The sequence below is a fragment of the Gracilinanus agilis genome, chromosome 4 (genome assembly GCF_016433145.1).
Source record: "Gracilinanus agilis isolate LMUSP501 chromosome 4, AgileGrace, whole genome shotgun sequence".
NCBI classification, from domain to species: Eukaryota; Metazoa; Chordata; class Mammalia; order Didelphimorphia; family Didelphidae; genus Gracilinanus; species Gracilinanus agilis.
Genome location: NC_058133.1, coordinates 136,409,901 through 136,429,604, shown reverse-complemented (window position 1 = coordinate 136,429,604; position 19,704 = coordinate 136,409,901).

Below are 19,704 nucleotides of genomic sequence, written 5' to 3'. Positions count from 1 at the left end.
TATTTACCCCCTCTTTCCCATCCCCCACACCATCTTAGATTATTTAGTGTTCCACCCTCACCCTGTAAATTATTCTTCTGATTACTATAATAGTGAATATTATAATACTGAATAGAGTTCACTACAGAGAATTAAACATAACATTTCTCTACATAGGAATACAGATAATTAGATCTCACTGAGGCCCTTAAAAAGGCAAATTTAAAAATTATAAGTTTTCTTTCTTTCCCCTCTGTAACTTATTTACCTTTTCAGGTTTCTCTCGATTTTTGTGGTTCGATATCAAACTTCCCATTTAGCCCTGGTCTTTTCTGTACAAATACCTGGAATTCTTCAATTTTGTTGAATGCCCATACTTTCCCTTGGAAATATATAGTCAATTTTGATGGGTAGTTGATCCGTGGTTGCAGGCCCAGCTCTCTTGCCTTTCTGAATATTGTATTCCAAGCCTTACGGTCTTTTAGTGTGGAGGCTGCCAGATCCTGTGTGATCCTGATTGGTGCTCCTTGATATTTGAATTGTCTCTTTCTGGCTTCTTGTAAGATTTTTTCTTTTGCCTGAAAACTTTTGAATTTGGCAATAATATTTCTAACCGATTTCTTCTCTGGGTCGAATGTAGTGGGTGTTCTATGAATCCTTTCGATGTCTATATTGCCCTCTTGTTGTAGGACTTCAGGGCAATTTTGCTGAATAATTTCTTTTAGTACAGAGTCCAGGTTTCTATTAATTTCTGGTTTTTCTGGAAGCCCAATTATTCTCAAATTGTCTCTTCTAGACTGGTTTTCTTGGTCTGTCACTCTCTCATTGAGATATTTCATATTTCCTTCTATTTTTTCAGTCTCTTGACTTTGTTTTATTTGTTCTTGTTGTCTTGAGAGATCATTAGCTTCTAATTGCTCGATTCTAGCCTTTAGGGACTGGTTATTGGCTATAATCTTTTGGTTTTCCTTTTCAATCTTGTCATTTCTGGTGTTCAATTTGCTTATCAGTTCATTTGATTTCTGAGCCTCACTTTCCAATTGCAATATTCTACCTTTTAAACTGTTATTTTCTTGCCAGATCTCTTCCATTTTCCTCAGAATCTCAGTTTTGAACTCTTCCATAGCTTGTGAGGAGTTTTCCTTATTTGAGGAGGGTCCGGATGCTTGTTTGTTCTCCTCCTCTGTTTGCTCGGTTGTCTGGATTTTCTCTGTGTAAAAGCTGTCGAGTGTTAAAGACTTCTTTTTCTTGTTATTATTATTCTCTTCTGAACTTGCTGATGCTGAGTAGCCATCATTAGCCCAGCAGCTTCTCAGATTTATCCTCGCGCTCAGTGTCTGTTCGCGATCTATTGGCTTCTGAGGTCTGAGTTCTGGTTTTTTCCAAGGTCAAGCCCCCTGGTGGGCCCTCTTGCTTGATCCTCTGCCGGAGGTTTCTTTACAAGTCTCAGGGCGCTGCTTCCACAGTCGTATACCCGTCTGCACTGGTTCCCCACTTAGGCTTTAGTTCCTGGTTGTGTCTGCCTCCGCCCACGCCTCTGCTCAGCCGGCACTCTGCGCCCAGCGTCCTGCTCCCGCGCACTCAGATTTCGCGTGCGTTTTTTGACTTAATGGGGTCCTAAGTCTTGCTGCTCTCAGGAACAGGTCCCGGAGCTGCTGATGACTCGATGGGTGCCCCAAACTTTCCCTATTTCTTTTTAGCTGGGTTCGGAGCTATAGATGAGTGTGGAGGGGGTGGGGGTGGGGTGGTTGCTCAGCCCGCGATTTAGTGAGAGCCCTTTATAGCCTGGAAATGTCTCGATTTCACGTACCTTCCACGCTGTGCCCTGTTGTGGGGTTCCTCCGTTTGTCTGGACTTGTTTTTATGTCCCCTTGAGGAGTTTTGTGTGTTTCGGTCAGGAGAGGTTAAGAGCTGCTTCTTACTCTGCCGCCATCTTAACCTGGAAGCTCTGTACATTTTATAGTAAAGCATGATCCCTGGAGTTTAGACCAATATATTGCGTTAATTATTTTTTTTATTATTTTAAAAACCTAAAGATAAAAAACTATATTTTAAAGCCAAAGTGATCAAAATTATCTGGTACTGGTGAAGAAACAGAAAAGTAATCAGAATCAGATATATAACAAACAGTTGTAAAAGATTATAGTAACTTTGTGTTTGGCAAAAATAAAGATCTAAATTTTTGAAATAGGAATTCATTATTTGTTAAAAATTGTTGGGGAAACTGGAAAGCAGTTGGGCAGAAACTAGATATAGACTAATCTCTTCTACCACTTACCAAGATAAGATCAAAATGGAAACACAATCTAAGTATAAAGGAAGATCTATATCATAAGCAAATTAGAACAGGGAACATATTACCTATCAGATTGATGGATAGGAGAAGAATTTCTGAACATACAACGTAGAAAGTGTTATAAGATATACAATGGAGAATTTTGAGTACTTTAAAATGGAAAGTTTTTGTACAAATGCAATGAATGTAGCCAAGATTAGAAGGAAAGCAGAAAAAATTGCAGGAGAGGAATTTTATACATAGTTTCTTCAATAGAGGTCTTATTATCTAAAATATACAGAGAACTTTGTCAAATATATAAAAATATGGGCCACTCACCAATTAACAAATGATCAAAAGATATGAATAAACAATTTTTGGATGAAGATATCAAAGCTATATGTAACTATGAAAATGTGCTCTAAATCATTAATGATTAGAGAAATACACTTCAAAACAACTCTGGGTCATCTGAGACATATCAAAACAACTTCTCATACCTATCAGATTGACGCACATGATGAAAGGGCAAAATGACAAATGCTGCAGGTGATATTGAAAAAAACGGGACACATACACTGCTGTTGGAACTGTGGACTGATCCAACTCTTTTGAAAAGCAATCTGGAATTATGCTCAAATAGTTAGAAAACTGTGTATATCTTTTGACCCAGTGATACCACTATTAGGTTTATTTCCCAAAGAGATCAGGGAAAAAGGAAAAGAGCCTATATGTCCTAAAATATTTATAGCAGCTCTCTTTGTGGTGGCAAAGAACTGGAAATTGAGGGGGTGCCCATCAGTTGGGGAATGGCCAAACAAATTGTGGGTTATGGTTGTGATGGAATACTACTGTATCATAAGAAATGGTAAACAGGTTAATTTTGGAAAAAATGGAAAGACCTACATGAAATTATAAAGAGTGAAATGAGAAGAATCAAGAGAACATTATATATAGCAACAGAAATATTGTTTAAAAAATTACTTATGTATGGTCACCTCCAGACAAAGAACTGATAAATAGAAATAAGTAAGGCATTGTTTTATCTATCTATCTGTCTGTCTGTCTATCTATCTATCTATCTATCTATCTATCTATCTATCTATCTATCATCTATCCATCCACATCTTTTTGTCAAATGATGCCTTCTCTAATGCGGAGAAAGGAAGAAGGGAGGGAGTTAACTGGGTATTTAATTTAACAGGCAAACAAATAAATTTTAATTAAAAAAAGAAATTCAATCGCTTGAGAAATCTAGAACTTAGTAACTAGGCTGACCTGTGCTCAGAAAAGGTCATCGAGAGATTAAGGCTCATGCGTCATCTCTCCACTTTTTAAGTTTTCCTTTTTTATAGTGAATTGAATTATCATTGGAACACAAACATTCAATATATGGGTGGGTAGGGGGGAGACAAAGGAAGAAGTTTGCATAAGAAACTGTATTGCTGGTGTGAACAATTTATTTTTATGAAATCTTTATATTAAAAGAATATGAATCAAAAAGTTTAAACAAAATCTTGTCAAACAGACCACAACAATTTGTCTAAGAAATCATTCATTATGTCCAAGTAAGAATTTTTACCAGGAATGCAGGAATGTTTCAACATTAGACAAATAAACAGCATAATTAATCATATTAAATGCTAACACATTCCCTAATTGATAAATGGCCAAAAGATATGAACAGTTTTTGGATTAAGACGTCAAAAGCCATGTATAGTCATATGAGAAAATGTTCTAAATCATTACTGATTAGAGAAAAACAAATCAAAATAACTCATATAATCTCATACCTACCAGATTGGCTATAATGATAAAAGGTCAAATAATAAATGCTGAAGGAGATATGGAAAAATGGGGACACTAATACATTGCTGGTGGAACTGTGAATTGATCTAACCATTTTGGAGAGCAATCTAGAATTATGCCCAGAGAATTATAAAACTGTGTATATCTTTTGACCCAGTGGTACCACTATTAGATTTATTTCCCAAAGAAATCAGGGAAAAAAGAAAAGAGCCTATACGTTCTAAAATATTTATAATAGCTTTCTTTGTGGTGGCAAAGAACTGGAAACTGAGGGGATGCCCATCAACTGGGGAATGGTTGACCAAATCGTGGCATGTTATTGCAATGGAATATTACTGCGTGGTAATAAATGATGAGCAGCTTAGTTTTTTAAAAACATTGAAAAATCTTCATGAAATTATGAGAAATGAAACAAGTAGAACCAAGAAGACATTATAAACAGCTACAGATTAATATTTGGAGAATAACTCATGAATATCACCTCCAGAGAAAGAACTGATAAGTAGAAAAATGAAAGACATAATTTATATATACTTTTTTTGTCAAGCAATGTTTTCTCTAGTGTAGGGAAGGGAGGGAAAGAGGAGGACAGCTGAGAATTTTAATGTAACTAACACATAATAAAATAAATAAATAAAATAAAAACTATTATTTTATAATAAAAATAATAAACTAAGCTAAATAAATAAATAAAATAAAAACTAAAATATAATATAATATGATCATCTCATTAGATGCAGAAAAAAAATCTTGACAAAGTACAGCACTCATTTATCCTAAAAACTCTACACAACATTATGGGCAAAAAGGAACCTCTTTTTAATATCACAGAAAGCATTCATCTAAAGCCAAATGCAAGTATCATATGCAATGGAGATATACTAGAACCTTTCCCAATAAAAATAAGAATGAAGCAAAGATATCAATCTTCTCTATATTTATTTGATATAGTTCTGGATATGCTAGCAAAAGCAATAAAAACAAGGTAAAGAGGAGACAAAGTTATCTCTATTTGTTGACTATATGATGGTATATTTGGAAAGTCCTAAGGAATTAGTATGGATACTAAATGAGACAAAGGCTTCTGCAAAGTTGTAGTCTACAAAATAAACTCTCCAATAGCAGCACTGCTTTCTGTATAATAATAATAAAACACAAGAAGCAAAAATAGAAAGGGAAATCTTATTCCAAATAACTGTAAAAAACACTAAATATCTGGGGATTGATCTATCAAAGCACAAAAGACTTATATAGATTCAATTACAAAATGATCCTTAAATAAATTCCTCCTTGTTGGAGGAATATTCAGTGCTCATGGTTAGGTCATACCAATATAATGAAAATGACAATGCTTTCCAAACTAAGATTTTTAATGATGATACCAATCAAGTTACAAGGGTGATATTTTTAGAACTTGATAAAATAAAAATAAAATTAATTTGGAAAAACAAAATATCTAAAATATCAAGGAAGATTATTAAAATAAATAGGAATGAAGAGAGAATAGCACTTCCAGACTTAAAACTACATTATAAAGCAGCAGTCATCCAAATCTTTTGGTTAAAAAATAGATCAATAAAACAAGGAGAATCAGAAACAATGGAACTTGATATCTCAGACCTTGATGAAAGTAGAGAATATCAATTATCTAGGAAGAAAACTTCTTAAGTGATAAAAATTACTAAGAAAACTGGAAAGTAATCTGGCAGAAATTAAGCTTAGACCAACACTTTACACCACATTCCACAATGCATTCTAAATAGATATTCAATATTAATGATCAGGTTATTAAAAGAGAAATACTAGAAGAGAAATAGATCACATATCTGTCTCAAAGCAATGGGTAGGCGATGGATTCTTAACCAAACAAGATTAAGAAATAGATAACTTTGATTACATAAAGCTGAAAGGATTCTGCACAGACATTAATGAATCTAGGATAAGAAGAGAAGAGGTTGAAAGGAGAAAAAAATCTTTGTATCAAATTTCTCTGGTAACAATTAGGTCTCCAAGATCTATAAATTATATATCTATAAATATACACAATCAAACACAGAGACACACACACACAGAACTAATAGCCATTCCTTGATAGATGAGTGGATATGAACAATTCTTAAAATAAATACTCGCAACCATATGAAAGAATGCTTTAAAGCACTAATAAGGGAAATGTACATCAAAACAAACCTGACATCTCATCTCACACTCTGCAAATTGGCAAAGATGACAAAAAGTGGCCATACCCAATTCCGAAGGAGCTGTGGAATGAATGATAGGCACCCTAATAAAGTTGGCAGAGTTGTGAAAAGGAACAACAATTTTGGAAAACAATTCGGAATCATCCAAATAAGTTGACTAAGATGTATGAATATCTTTTGAACCAAATACTCCATTACTGAATTTATACCCTACACAAGCCATTGATAAGAAGAGAGTCCCCCAAATATTTATAGCAATACTTTTTGTGATAGCAAAGAACTGAAGACAAAGTAGTTGCCCACCAATTGGGGAATGGAATGGCCATGCAAACTGTGGCACTTAAATGTACTGAAATATTACTGTGCTATATGAGGTTATATAGGTGGTGAATAGAGGGACGCCTAGGAAATCTATATGAAAAAATGCAGAGTGAAATAAACAGAGCCAAGAAAACCATATATAAAATAACTACAACAATGTAAATGGTAAGAACAACTATGCCTCAAAAATTAAAAGTGAATATGATAGAACTATAAAGATAAATATGATTCAAATGAAGAGATAGGAGAACAATACTGTGTATTGGCGCCAAGGCAGAAGAGTGGTAAGGGTAGGCAATGGGGGTCAAGTGACTTGCCCAGGGTCACACAGCTAGGAAGTGTCTGAGGTCATATTTGAACCCAGGACCTCCCGTCTCTAGGCCTGGCTCTCAATCCACTGAGCTACCCAGCTGCCCCCCAAGCAATGTATTTATTAAACTCCATGCCAACCATTTGTTAAGCCCTAGAGATTCAGTGACCAAAATGAAATAACGCCTGCCCTAAAGGAGTTTATATTCTAATGGAAGAAACAACATGCAGTTATATAGATATTCACAAGCCACTTACACAAGGCAAATATAAAGAAATTTGTGGGGAAGAGGCTCTAGTAGCTGAGATGGGGTCTTATGGAAAAGACTTGGAGCAAAATGGAGGCATTTGAGGTGAACTCTCTAAAAAAAAAAGAATTCTCTAAGAGGCAAGTGGTGAAGAAGAAGAGCAAAGAAATAATTCTTATTGAAGTCACACTTTAGGGACTGCCTAGAACCTCTTTAAGCCCCATGTAATATTCCAGTCCCAGGAAAGAAGAGCATTCTGTTATTTATTCATTTTCCTGCAGGAAAAACCTCACTTTTCTTGGGAGAGGAAAAAATTAATCAATGAAAGGTACGTGATATAGTGGAAAGATTGGATTTGAGGACTTAGCCCTATCAGTTACTACTTATATGACCTTGGACAAGTCATTTAACTCCCAGATCTCAGTTTCTTAATCTGTAAATGGGATGTTGGTCTTGATTTCTAATGCCCATCCCAACTTTAAATCTATGTCCATCCAGATCTAGCCAGACTCCAGCCCCATCCCTAGTCTCTAATGGCATCACATTGGGGGCCACTAGTTACATGGAAAGTGACATCCTGGAAGTTAGACTTCAATGTCAATAAAACTTGTGTGGCTCTTGGAGGTAGGGGATGGGGCACAAAGAATCTGCCCTAAGCCCGTTTCCAATTTGCCTTGAAAACAAAGTGAGGAGATCCATCTACAGTTGGAGAGTTGGTGACTTTGGTGCATGGCCATAAAATCAAATAATGGCTTCCTATCTCCATGCTGTGACACTCAGTCTCTGATCTGGATATCTTTGTCATTCCTTGTTGGCTTCTTGAATCTGACTTGGAAGGTAGGTGGTAGGGAAGGAATCCCACTGGCCTTAGGGAATCTAAGATCATATCTTTCCCTAGCCTTACATACAAAGCAATGCTCAGAAATTTCTTTGAGCATGATCCCCGAAGTTTTCCCCATCATCCCCTTATCCCAACTTTGAGAACCATGAAGCAGCTGGGATTCCCCAAGACAGCCAATGTCTTTAGGTCATCCTTAGAAGGATGATGGGAGTCCAAATCTCCTCCCAACCCATTAGTTAAGAAAAAAGTGTTGGTGTGAAAAGGATTGTTGGAACCCTTCTTCCCCTTTCTTCCAGGAGTTCCTCATTCCCATTCTTCTTGTTGGGTAATATTTTTCATGGGGTAAGTCACTTCTCCAAGGCTAACCTGGAGAAGATCCCCTGGAGACTTTCTTGCCTTTGAAAACACCTTTTCCTTTTCTTATTGAGCAGTAAGAACACACCAACAGACCTATGAGCAGGACACAGCACTTCTTAGTCAATTAAGGTTTTGTGCAAGTGTCTGGGTCATAAAGCAAGTCTTCGTTGCATCAGGCAGATCCAGGTTGGTGATCAGTTGGGGTGTGTGTGTGTGTGTGTGCTTGTGACATATTCACCCACTTATATATACAACAAAATATCTACTCAAGTCAGGAAGTTAAAAACAAGGACTGTCTCACCTAATACAAGGTGAATTGGGGTAAACAGGCAGCTACTCAGGAATCCCAGTTACTCCCAAGTAGCTGAGACCATGAAACTATTCTCAACCTTTAGTCTTACTGGATCCCTGTCTCCATTTTTCTTTACTACCCTAGCATTGAATGATTTCTTCTTGCCCTCCTACTATTGAGGAAAGTAATCTATTGGTCTAATTTAGCGATCCAAATAAACTAATAGTAGCAAAACAACACATCCATTTAGCATTTTTATAAAGCACTTGGCTCATAACCACCCTGTGAGGCAGATAGCATAAGTATTTGTTTAAAAATAAATTCAGAAATTCAAGAAAAGTGCATAGTTGGGGACATTTTTATATGATAAAATAAGGACCTGAAAATTCAAAATTTCCACTTAAAATGATTATGAATAATGTAAGAATTATTATTCCCAGTTTACTGAAAAGGAAACTGAGTTCAGTGACTTGTCCAGGGTCAAACAGCTGGTGAGTGCCAGAGTCAAGATTTGAAACCAGGTCTCCTAGCTGTAGCATTGACACTCTTTTTACTTATACTAAAATAGAGGCTATGTTAGTTTTTCCTAGGACTATGTGTGTGTCAGGGAAATGTGTTTTGAGGGGGATTTATTGGGAGAGGAAAGGAAAGAATCATTAGTATCAGCATTTCCTGTAGTCTGGAACCCAGGGGAAAGAGATTTGGGGCAAGGCAGGGGGCTTTCTCAGAGCCCTCTATGACCATCTGTGTTCAGAAGGCCAGGCAGCTCAGGGGACAGGGAGGGCAGACTCTATTTCTAAATATTCTGGGACTGAGATAGGAAAGGTTCCTTGTTTAGCTTTCCTGACTACACCTGGGACTTGTTCTTGGCTCCTCTAGAGAGCTGGCAAGAAGTCCCTAAATGCCCTGGGGCTTAGGTACACTTGGTTCTCATGAAAACTGATACATACAAATGTTCCTTTTAAGAAGCCATCCTGGTGTCCTATGGGAGGTTAAGCAAATAAGAATCCCTCAATCAACAAACATTTATTAAACAGTTAATATTTTCCAGGCACTGTTCTGGGCCTAGAGAATACAAGGACAAAAATCAAACCACTTGCCTTCAAGGACCTTTCAATCATTTGACAGAGACGATACTTGTAAAAGTATCAAGTATATATAGAATAAATACGAGATGTGGAGGAATCACTGTCAGCTGGGGAGGGGGGAGGAAAAAGGAATCAGGAAAGCTAAACCATACATCATCCTTATGGAGGCATTCGAGCTGAATTTTGAAGGAAATTTGGGCTTCCAAGAGATGGAGGTGAGAAAAGAGTATATTCCAAACATAGTGGATAGCTGAATGCAAAGGCAGAGATAGGAGATGAAATATTGGTCTGGAGTCAGGAAGACACATCTCCCTGGGTTCAAATCTGACTTCAGACATTTCTTAGATGTGTGACCCTAGGCAAGTCACCTAACCCCACTTGCTTACCACTTAATATTCTTCTGCCTTGGAACCAATACTTCATACTGATTCCAAGACAGAAGAAAAGGGTTGGGAAAAAAAGGAACAGAAGGAAAAGACTAGGTAGGCCTTCTGTCAGTTTCTCACAAAATTTATAGACAATCTGGTACATGATGAAAAAGCAATGGACCCCAATAGGATATTCCAAAAGACAAGTTGTTTGATCTTCTTTGGTTAGACGTTCTCTTCTATAAAATGGGGCCAATACTATTTGCACTATTTATTTAATAGATTGATGTGAAGAAAATACTTTGTAATCCTGAAAATAACTATGTAAATGTGAGATATTATTATTAGAAAGACAGTATGGTAGAGTGAAACGAGAATATCTGGCTTTGGAGTCAAAACAACTAGGTTTAAGCCCTGCCATATTGGATGTATTAGCTAGGCAACCCTGGGCAATTTGCCTAACAGTTGGCAATCAACCTTGTTAGAGGGAGTCCCTTACCAGAATTTCCCTATGCTGATAAAATCATAGGTCTGGTTTAAGAAAAGAGAAAATACACAGCAAGTACCTTAAGATAGTATTCAAATGAGATAATCTATGATAAGTACTCTGCACACTTGTTAGAAGTGTTAGAAAAATGTCAGCAGCCATTCTTGTTCCTATTTCTGTAGTGTTTCAGAGATGATATGAACATATTGCTGTAGGAACATTTTCTCCAACTACCTTTACCTCGTCCCCTGGTCCCAGAAATATGTTCTTGAGCTGCTGCTGCTGTCCCCACTGTGCCAGCTTCAGAACTCTCATCACAGAATCGGAGAATTAGCCCTCCCAAACCATGTAGTCCAATCCTACCAGAAACATTCTGAGATTAGCAAAAAACTTCTAATTACATCTAAATCAAGATATCACGATGGATGTAGTTCACTTCCTCCAGTAGCGTATCAATTTTTTGGTAGAGTAATTGGGCAAAAATGACTCATTTAGACAGTTAAATTATAAAGACCATCTGAAAACCAAAAAATAAATTAAAATACCCACAGCATGCCTTTAAGGTCATCTGTTTCCCCTATCCCAACAAATGGTCGTCCCACCTTTACTAAAATATCACCAAGAAGAAGGAAGCTTGCTACCACCTGTTAAGGGTGCACCATTCTCCTGGTCCTCCAGGCTCAATATCCAGATGTCATTCTCAACTCTGCACTCCTCCTATCCAATCAGTTGCCAAATCCTATTGAGTTTACCTTTGGAACATCTCTCATCTATTCCTCCCTCTCCCTAACATTTCTCCCACCTTGGTTCTTCATCATCCTATACCTGGACTACTATAATATTTTGCTGGGTGGTCTCCCTGCCTTAAGTCTCTCCCTACTCCAGTTCAGGCTTTAAACCTATTGATGACTTAGGAGGATGTCTACCTCACACATGTGAAGATTTCCCCCCGAGGAGTAGACAGATGAGAATGATTTGTTCCAATGGCCATAAAGGTAACTGAAGTAGGTGCTATGAAGCACTTAGAGCTTGGTCTGACATTGAAGACACGAAAATCATCCAGTGTATCCCAGACCAATAGTCTTGACTTTTGTCCTCCCACTGGATTTTGATGACTTTGGAAGAGAGAGTGAGGTTGATGACTTGGTGCAGCTCTGCTTCACTTAAATCTGATTCATGCACAAGTCAAGATATCACCTGTGATGACATTGGTCCTCTTCAAGATGAAAGATGAACAGCTCCTGTCCAACCTTCACTCAGCTGCCAACGTGTTCTCCTTATAGGTCAGCTCTGACCATGCCATTGCTATCCCCACTCTCATTCAACAAATTCCAGTGATTCTCTGGTACCTCCAGAACCAAATAGAAAAAAAATCCTCTCTTTGATTTTCCAAGTTCTTATAATCTATTCCTCACACAAAATTCTATATCTCACCACATTTTCACTGACCGTCTCCTAGCCCTGGAAACCAATAAAAAACGTATCATCCCAGATTGTAGTCCATGACCCTCAAAATGAGATCAAAACCTCTTTTAGAGTACCCTGCTCCATCACATTTCTTACATAAACAAAGTAATTATGGGAGTAAGGCATGTATCAGATTTCTTGTGTTTGAATCAGAAACACTTGAGTTCAAATCTTGCTTCTAATACTGACTAGCTATGTAATCTAATCTTTGTTGAAGTCCCGGTTCCTTTGGAATATCCTGCTCTAGCCAAGAATCACTTACCTAGCAAAACTGCACAAAATCCTTCAGGAGAAAAATGGACAACCAATGAAAGAGAAGACTTTTAAATATCTCTGAAGAAAAGATCAGAGCTGAATGACAAATTTGACTCTAAAATACAAGACTTGAGAGAATAAAAAAAAGGTAAACCAGAAAGAGAAATCAAAAGACATGCAATAAGGTTAAAATGTTTATACTCCTGTATGGGAAGATGATTTTAATAACTCCTGAGAATTTTATCATTATTAGGGCAGTTAGAAGGAGTATATATAGATAGATGGCAAGGGTATGAGTTGAATATGATGGGATGATATCTAAAAAAATAAAATTAAGGCATGAGAAAGAAGAATGCATTGAGAGAAGGGGAAGGGAGAAATAGAATATTAGAAATATTATAGAATATAATTTCTATAGAAATAGAAATAGAAGGGGTAAATTATCTCACATGAAAGAGATTTTACAGTGGAAGGGAAGATGGGGGAGGTGAGGAGGGAAGCACTGGAACTTTACTCTCATTGGAATCGGCTCATAGAGGAAAGAACATACACAATCCCTTGGGTTTAGAAGTCTATCTTATCCTCCAGGAAAGTAGGAAGGGAAGGGGATAAGAGGGGGCTGGTAGAGAAGAAGGTAAATTGGGGGATAGGGTGGCCAGAAGCTAAACACTTTTGAAAATGAACAGAATGAAAAAAGAGAGAAGAGGATAAAAGGTGGATTATAGGAAAGAGATACACAGTAATCATAATGGTGAAATTTTTTTATAAGTCTCTTGAATAAAGGCTTCGTTTCTTAAATACATAGAGAAAGGAATCAAATTTATAAGAATACAAGTCATTCTCCAATTGATAAATGGTCAACGGATATGAACAGATAGTTCAAAGTGATTAAAGTCATCTAAAGTCATATGGAAAAATACTCTAAATCTATAGATCCCTCCACAAATGTGTATGTGTTTATATGTATACATACTATTAGATATAGTATGTTTATAAATAAATATGCAATGGAATTATATATGTATATATATTTTATATGCATGTAATACACATATCCCTCCATATTTATATATATATATATATGAGTGTCTATTATATATACACAGATAGTGACTACCTTGATAAAATAAAAGTTCCTTGAGAATAGGACTTCTTCAGAACAGTGGCATGTAGTAGGTGCTAAAGGACTACTTGTTGATTGGTCAGTCGTCTTTTTTTTTTTTTTTTTAACCCTTACCTTCTGTCTTAGTATCAATTCTAAGAGAGAATAGCTGTAAGGCTTAGGCAATTGGGGATAAGTGACTTGCCCGGGGTCACACAGCTAGGAAGTGTCTGAGGCAAATTTGAACTTAGGTCTTCCCAACTCCAAGTCCGGTTCTTTATCTGCTATGCTACCTAGCTCCCCCAGTCAATTATCCATTAGCAAAACATGGGCACTAAGACCAGAGCTTGGAGGTGAGCTGGACCAATTCAAAAGTCAGATGTTCAAGCAACTGATAGGGACTGGAGTGGGAGGGACTGACTACTCCTAAGACTTGGGGAGAAGGCTAGGGGCTTGATTTAGGTCCTCTCATTTCCCTGGATTTCCAGGGCTTACAGTTTTGACCCAGATACACATCCTACAATACATCTTTTTCAAGACTTGAAGTTGAGTGAGAGTTTTGGGACTGTCCCTTTAGCATGCTGTAGAGAAAAAAACGAGGAGCACAATTGGGAGGAGTCTTGGGGATATGGTTGGGGGAGGCATGCCCCACATAGGAGGGTACTGAAACCTTTCCCCTCGAATACTGGCTTTCTCTTTGATCCTTTGTTCAGAGAAAATCATCCTTGTCTTAGCTGAAGATGCTGGACCTCCTTGGGTCCAGCTTAAATGCAACACCAAGCAAGAGACCATTCTCTGAATTTCTCCCTTACACTATAATTCTGCTCTTGGGAAGCCAATCAACAGTCGGACCAATCGGCCTCTTGGGTATTCAAGTCCCATATCCTCAGTCTTCTAGCACCAGACTAGCATGTCTGCTGGATCTATAGATTTGGCAAATGTCCCTTCCTCTAACTAATCCTCCCTTCAGTGGAATATAATGTTTGGCACATAATAAGCATTTAATAAATGCTTATTTCCCTCCTTCCCTTCCTTCCTTCTTTCCTTCCTTCCTTCCCAATTGTCTCTCTGGGGTGCACTAGATAAAATTATTAAAATTATCCAGAACTATTTCTCACATCATCCCATGGATTAAAAATCTAATTCCAGCAGGACCTGCTTCAGAGATCATCTAGCCCACCCTCCCTTGTTTTATAGATGAGGAAACCAAATTCCAAGGAAGTGAAGGAATTTGCCTGAGGTCACACAGGTAGTAAGAGTCAGAGATGTGGCCTCGGAAGGTTGGTTCTGAATGGGATATAAAGGAGAAGGGTTCACTTGGACTGAAAGAAGAAGTTCCAGAGACAAAATGCGGAATCAATCTTGGATTTTTCCAATTTTTAGAAATAATTCGAGGGGCAGCTGGATGGCTCCGTGGAGCTGGTAGGACCTGGTTCAAATCTGGCCTCAGACATTTCCTGACTGAGTGACCCTTGGCAAGCCTCTTAGCCCCAGTAGCCTAACCTTTGCCCTTCTGTCTTAGAGTTGTTCCTAGGACAGAAAGTAAGGATTTAAAAAAAAAAAAGAATTCTGTACCATATTTCATCTTTAAAATTAAGAACCCAGTCAGTGCTGCCATGAAAAGCCATAAAGCCCTCTAGGTTGGCTATTTATGGATGCCAGTGAGGATGGTCAATTTTCTTAGGAAGACTATTTTGCAATAGCTATCAAAGCAACCCTACCGGCTGGATTGAGTGGTGGCTTGAGTAGAGTGACCCCTGGTGAACAGCTCAGATATTGGACTGTCTTTGAATGTGATAAGTAGAGTAACACACTGCCTTTTGGAAGGCTTAAGGACAGAAGTGGATGAGCCAGCCTGGGCTGCCGGTGTCACACTTATTATTATTACTTCTGTGTCACAACTTATTATTTTTAGCATTTAGTAAGTGGGGAGACCCCGTGGCATGGTCTGGATAGATTTCTGGACTTGGAGGGAAGACCTGGGTCCAGAAATCTCAAAGCTGACACTTCCTAGTCGTATGATTATGGTCAAATCAGTTAATTTTTCTGACTCTCAGTAAAATATAGTATAAGACCTACCGGGTCTGTCTCGTATAAGAAAATACAAGTCGAGTGCTTTGTAAACTCCATAGCATCATAGAAAATGTCCGTTATAAGAATAATCTCTGACATTTATAAATCACTTTAAAGTTTGCATTACACCTTATGCATGTTATCTCCTTTGATTTCCACAACTCTGAGAGGTAAGTGTTCATTTTTCAGAAGAGGGAACTGAGGCTGAGAATGATTAAGTGGCTTGTCCAGTACATAATTAGTAGGTGTCTGAGGCAGGATTCAAATTCATGTCTTCCCCCTTCTGTACCACCTAGCTGCCAAAACAGTTATTATTATTATTATAGTCTATATATTCTAATTTATTATTATCATTGTTGTTGTATTTAGAGGAAAACTAGAATAATAGGCATCTCCTTGATTTCTTATTTCTTCTGTCCTTTTTTATTCTCCAATTCTAAGATTTCTCTCCTTTAAGAGAAGGGATTAGATTCCTAATGACTCACAGGAGTGCCTGCCCTAAGATTGGGGAACGGCTTTCCTCTGCCTCATCCCACAAGTCCAACCTGCTCGGTACTTGCCCCCATCACACCTTAGATTCATATAATGCTTCATTGTCTGAAAAGCACTTTCACAGACTTGATCCCATTTCATAGGAGTCATAAGATCACAAAGCTCAAGCTGGAAGAGAGTTTGGAGATCTTCTGTCCCAGAGGGTCACACTTTTTTTGGCCTCAGGACCCCTTTTCATTCTTAAAAATTATTGAGAATCCCCAAATGCTGTGGGTTATAACTATTGATAGTTACTTACTGTTTTAAAGTTCAAAACTGACAAAATTTTAAATTATTTTATTCATTTGCTTAAAATAGCAGTAATTGTTCCATTGCATGCTGACATAAATAATATGTTTTTATGAAAAATAACTTTTCCAAGACAAAAAATAGTAAGAAGAGTGGCACGTTTGGCATGTTTTTGTGTATCTATTTAATGTCTGGCCTTAATAGAAGACAGTTGGAGTCTGTGTTCAATCTATTGCAATCTATTGGCTTCACTGAAGTAAATGAAGAAATCTAGGCTCACACAGAAATATAGTTGGAAAAGGGAGGGATTTTTTAAATATAATTTTTAATTTTATTTTTAAAAATATTTTCCCTGGTTACATGATTCATGTTGTCTCCCTTTCCTATTCCCTCCCCCATCCCAGAGTCGATAATTCCACTGGGTTAAACATGTATCATTACTCAAAACTCACTTCCATATTATTCATTTTTGTAATATTCTTTTAAAACCCAAACCCCAAATCACATACTTATACAAACAAGTGATAAATCACATGTTTTCTTCTACATTTCTCCTCCAATTATTCTTTCTCTAGCATTCTTTCTCATATCCTTCAAGTAAGGGAGGACCATTTTAATAGGGAAGTAATGTCTTAAGGGCTCAGTGGATATGGAGTCTGGAGTCAAATCATTTTCCAAGTTCAAGTCTGGCCCCAGGCACCTAAGAATTAGGTGACCCTGGGCAAGTCAGTTAACTCTGCTTGCTAAACTCCATTTCCTCATCTGTAAAATGAGCTGCAAAAAGAAAAGGGAAATGGTATCTTTGCTAAGAAAACCCCAGATCGGGTTATGAAGAGTTGGGCGTGTCTAAAACTACCGAACAACAAAAAAGTCAACATTATTATGAAAAAAGTTTTGACCTTGTGAATATCCACCAACATATACTAACCTCCTCATTTGACAGGAGAAGAAATTAAAGCCCAGAGAGGTATAATAATAATAATAATAAACGGCTAACATTTACATGGTGATTAAATGACTTGCCCAAGGTCACATAAGTAACAAGTAGCAGAATGGGGATTTGGATGCTGATCCTGTTCTTCCAAATTCAGGGTTCTTTCCATTGTACCACATTGCCTTTCTGTGAGAGGGGTTTTTCTGACCACGCTTCTCCAACTGTTCTTTCTCTAGATGTGGATAGCATTCTTTCTCACATCCCTCAAGTAAGGGAGGACTATTTTAATAGGTAAGTAATGATTTTTGCTCCTCTAATTCCTCATCCAAAAATCTCCATTTTTTCCCATCTTCCCCTTATTACTTAGGTATTTCTTTCCAACAGCTATTTTCCTTTTAGAATAGTGAATAGATTGCTGGGCTTGGAGTTAAGAACACTTAGTTTAAATTCTTCCTCTGACATATTAGCTATGTACCTAATGACAAGGCAGAATTTTGGAGTATTAGTTTCATCTGCAAAATGGATAGAGAACAAAAATTTCTTAAATCCCTACCATGTGCCAGGTGCTCTGCTAAGTATAATCATCACAACAACCCTTACAACAAGTAGGTTTTATTATGACCCCCATTTTACAGTTGAAGAGATTGAGGCAGGCACAGATTAAGTGACTTGCCCAAGGTCACACAGCTAGTAATTGTTTGGGGCTGATTTCAACTCTAACTGAGGTGATAAGGAAATTTATAGTAACTACTTCATATGGTTTTGGTAAGAATAAAAGTCTTTAGCAGACTTGAAGGTTTGTTAATAATGACCCCCCCCCCCAAACAGAATGCAAAGGGGTCTAGCATTCCTTTTCCTCCCAGGCTCCAGCTATTGATTCATTTATTCTCAGCTGGGAACATTTGTCCTCCTTGTGTCCAGCTCAAATGCAGCATCGAACAAGAGACAGGACTAGATTTCTCCCCTGTACCTGAGCTCTGTCACTCTCTGATCTTACTGGGGCAAGTGTAGCAGGCAGGACCACATCAGCCTTTTAGGTGTTTATTGTCTGATGTTGTTTGTCCTCTAGCCCCAGGCCAGCACACCTACTGGGTCTAGAGACTTAGCAGGTGCCCCCTACCTCCAGCTGGTTTTCCCCTCTCCATTATCCTAATGGAGCTAACTGGTTGGAGTTCATTGAATAATCTTTCCCACATCATTGCTAGCATTAAAAACCTCAGGGATCATCTAGTCCCACTCTCCTCACTTTATAGATGTGTAAGAGTTAAATTAGTTTTGGTCAAATTAAGAGTCATAAAAAGTTGTTGTGGTCGCCATTTATAAAAATTAGCTCTTAAGTCATGAGGCTCTTAGTAGCTTTAGTAGTTTTATTACAGCAAAGAAGAGATAGTAAAGAGAGGGAGATGTAAGAAGGTGATAGGGAATTTTCTAGCCTACCACCCTAAATCTGCTCCTAAGAAATCTGGCTCACTTCCCCAACTAAGTGTTCCAGTCTCCAGGTGGAAGTCTGAGAAAGTCTCTTCAGCCCAAGCAAGTCACCAAAGCTGAACTCCTTCCCAGTGCAGAGAGCTTCCCAAAGCAGAGAGCTTCGACCCAGAATGAATCCAGCGCCAAATCAATCCAACACAAAATGAAATCCAACCCAGAACAAATCCAAGGCAGAAGTCCCTGCTCAGCTCTCCAGTCTCACCCTTTATAACCCTTTTCCCACATCACTTCTTGTCTCTTTGGTTTCTACTTCCTTTCACTGTGGGCTGGTCTATCACATTTCAGGAACCAATCACAGTTTCTTAATTTTCCTGGCTCTGCCCTACGGGGTGGTGGTGGGGAGGAACAATGCTTGTGGGATCCACTTCTGGTCTCTGAGGGTGTGAACTTCCTTTCCTAGTAAAAGGTTCCCCAAGTGTTTGACTAACTAAGTGTGAAAGGAGGGGCACTCCAAGTTCTTGATTGATTAAATTAAAATAAACAAAGGAGGATAATTCCATTTATACAGATGTGAGAACAGAATTCTAGAGAAGTAACCTCTTTGAGGTCTTCCAGGCAGTCCAAGGAGGGATATTAAACAAGATCTTCTGAACCCAGGAGCTGCTCTTCTTTCCTCTGAACCACACTGTCACAGGCAGGAAGACTGACTCTGGGAAGTCTAACAGTTCCCTAGAGTGTTGCCTTGTCAGAAAAGGGGATTAGAAGTGGAAAGGAGGAAAGACTGTTGGACTGGGAGCTACAGGACCCTAGTTTAAATCTTAACTCAGCTTTGTACTACCTGTGTGACCTTCACTTACCTTCTTCAGAACTGTATTTCCCCATTTATGAGATAAGGAACTTGGCCAAAATGACTTCTAAATCCCAGCTCTAATTTATGGTCTCATGATTTAATCTGAATTAATTGGTAGATACCTGTTTCAGGGAACATATTTATAACTTTTTTTAAAAGATCTTGTTTATTTTTTAAATATTTCTTTTATTGAGATATTTTGGTTTCAGATTAGAATCATTTAGGAAAACAAAAGATATT